Consider the following 3,133-nt stretch of genomic DNA (forward strand, 5'->3'; position numbering starts at 1 on the left):
ATATATATATGTATATGTGTGTGTGTGTTACGGTTTAAAATAGTGGAAAGGGGCGGCCCACTCCCCAGACTTATAGCATTTCTTTACAGGTACCTTTTTATATCTCGCAAAAGTTGATGTTTGTGGATAAGCCACGTTTGCTACTCAAATATCCTTGCAACTATCCTATTAGGATTGGATGACGACTCAGTCGGAAAACCACAAGGAGCACGTATTGCAACCAACAACCACTGGCTCAGATGTTGAGTGAAGAAGAACGATATGTCCGTACCTGAACAACAACGAGTAGAGAGACATTAAAACACAATGCTGTACAGCAAATTAATATGGTGACCAGACGTTCGGTTTTGACGGGACAGTCCCATTTTTTGGTAGCTTGTCTCAGTACCCTGAGAAAAGTTCTTAAGACTTTTAAAACCTCCCGGTTTTATGATAAAGACATTAAACTGTCAGTCACATAAAATCACGAATGTAATAGGCCTACTTGACTTGTTCATTGTTGGAATACGTACCCTCTCCTGCTGCCACACTATCTCGAAAGTTCCGTCTGTACGTGGTGAGAACCCCAAGTCTGCGCAACCTTCTTTTTTTAGTTAGTTCAACTCTAGTAGACCTATAGAAGTTGGTGAATATGTGACTATCACCAAAAAAGTAGTTAAAATTATTTCAAAAATAGTGCCAATTTTAATGTATTTGGAAATATTGTGGAACAGTTCAATAAATTTAAAATAAATTAAATAAAATAAAAATAATCTCAAATTTGTAATAAAGATTTTGAAATTAAGGGCAAGGGCTAGGTTGTCCCGGTTTTTCGGTTTGGAAATCTGGTCACCCTACAAATTAAGAACATGATGATTATCACAAATTTTCTAAATATAATGCCATTTTTTTTTCGCATGCCTTTGATATGGTGTTGATTTTTAGAATTGAAAAATTTCTCTCCTTTTCACCAATGTTATAAATCTGCCCAATGATACAGTATTCCGTACAACGTAGTCTTTTAACGCTTAAAACCAACTCTACTTCTTACGATAACCGTCAAAAACTTTTTAATCTGTTTAAATTCATAAGTGTGAATAAAATTACCATTTAAACGGACTAAAACATGTCAATGTGGTTTAACCATTTTTTAATAATTTTTAAAAACATTTATTTATAGATTGGAAAGTACGCGTGTTGATTTTTCTGTTCATGTAATTATTTAAGCTTCCAAGGATAAATTAATGTATAATTTTTTATGATGATATAAGTATTTAAATATTATGTAGGCGTTTGACTACAATACTCGCAATACTTTTAGCTAATTAACGACCGGAAATATTTTTTACCTTGATGGATCTCATAACACGAACATTTTTTTACAGTAAAATAGTATAGAAATATTTTATGTGATTTGAGCTGACACTATAGAACGGCAACTAAGAGTTCTAAAATAATAACTTGTTCGTTATGATTTAGCCAGCAAAACTTGTAAAACTGAAGACTGTACGTTCCAGCATTAATGAAGCTAGTTTCGTTCTAGCCAATCAAAGTGTGATTTCTGTTTTACTGAAATGGAATTGGCGGATATAAACCTACCCATTATATTTATATGGAAACGACCCAGAAACACACAGTACAGTCATTATAGTAGAATTGTTATGCTGCAGTGGAAAATGGTAACTGTTTCATAGTGGTACAAGGCTTAAGAGACGTATTTTTAAATTATTTTTTACAGCAACACAAGTAGTGACACTGGAAACTGTGCAGTTATGAGCCATATAGTTTAATTTGATAATGTCTACATTTTTAGAGTATAATATCATAATTGCAAAACTTTTAACATACTAATGTCAAATATAAAGATTAAAACATTGCAAGTACAATGAATTTGCCTTTCTATGATAACCACAGTATGTTGTTGTTGCTTTATAGTTCCGTGACCTTTGTACATTGTTGTCTGAAGCCTAAGAAATTTCAACACATCTGAAAACAACTTTTTTATTATTTGGTTTCGTTATCCTTCGAAGGTTATGCTACGGCACACTGATTGGTGTATTTAAGTAAAATAAAAAATTGGACGTTGATCTAACAACGTTCTTGACCGTAAAGGTTAAAGCCTGGAACTTCAACAGTTGTCATGGGAATATTATATTTTCTTGGGCCAACCTTGTGTTACGCAGAGTGATGTTAACATCAAATGTCTAATCAGCGTTGTCATTACATTTGACACGGATATATATATACTTAAGAGTTTGATTTCGCTTTGGTTCTCATGATTCTGAAAGAAAAGACAAGGATCCAAATAAGTTAATTTTAGAACACGAGTTAAAGGTAATTCACACTTGTTTTTTATTTTATTTGATACTTAATTCATTCGATTTAGTCACGTAATGTTCAAAACATTTGAGCCTGGATTTTAGTTAAATTGCCTTAGTAAGTTTAAGTGAATAAGAGTCCCTAATGAAGATAAGAATGGCGTAGCTTATTAAATTTGTTTTCTTTGTTGAATTTCTTCTGGAAGATCCAATGTAGTTACAGGTAATGTCGTATAGATGGCGTGTAGGAAATCTGTCAGGTTAGATAGATATTTTTGTTTTTTAGTTTTCAAAATCCACGAACCATATAGCGTAGCATGTTTCCGACGGCCTCAAGATAAAACGGAAAATTGTTTAGTTATTGCATAGGTGTTGAAAGGTTGTTGGTTGATTTTTGATTATTTGAGGAGTTTCTGATTCTGATTTTACGGTTTAAGATAGAGCAATGACAGAATATGAAATTAACTTGAAATGATCTTATCAGCGTCGTGCATAGATTTTTCAGAGTCCCTTAACTCTGTGGATACCAGGGCCTAAAAGTTCGTTAAACTCCCAAAACGCTCCGTTTTTAGCCAGAAAGCCCCTACTTTTTGAATATCCTATGCATTTCATTGAGAAAGTACATTATTCCTGAATACTTAAGCTACAACATACCGATGTTTAATCTTACTCATCAGAGTATTTTCTAGATTTTTGGAAAAAGAAAAGCAAGAAAACGCTCTGAGATTTTTACTTTTTGTGTTTGGTATTTTGAACTTAAGCGTCACATTATAAGAAATATGGTCTAAACAGCTGCGTCAGAGACCATTAACCGTTCTGGCATACGAAGCCAGTTA

The 3,133-nt window shown here is 33.2% G+C and overlaps 1 long non-coding RNA gene across 2 annotated transcripts in view; it reads left to right on the plus strand.

Annotated features, from left to right (window-relative positions):
- LOC111085466 overlaps nucleotides 1–3,133 on the plus strand; it is a 10,281-nt gene that overhangs the window by 4,154 nt on the left and 2,994 nt on the right. The window contains exon 1 of one of the 2 annotated variants that reach the window (XR_002610296.1): nucleotides 2,145–2,313. The exons of the other annotated variant lie outside the window; for it this stretch is intronic. This is a non-coding gene — a long non-coding RNA (uncharacterized LOC111085466). Of the gene's footprint in view, nucleotides 1–2,144; nucleotides 2,314–3,133 lie in introns of those variants that run through there. 2 annotated transcript variants of the gene reach the window in all.

Source organism: Limulus polyphemus, unplaced genomic scaffold (assembly GCF_000517525.1).
Source record: "Limulus polyphemus unplaced genomic scaffold, Limulus_polyphemus-2.1.2 Scaffold405, whole genome shotgun sequence".
Classification (NCBI taxonomy): Eukaryota; Metazoa; Arthropoda; class Merostomata; order Xiphosura; family Limulidae; genus Limulus; species Limulus polyphemus.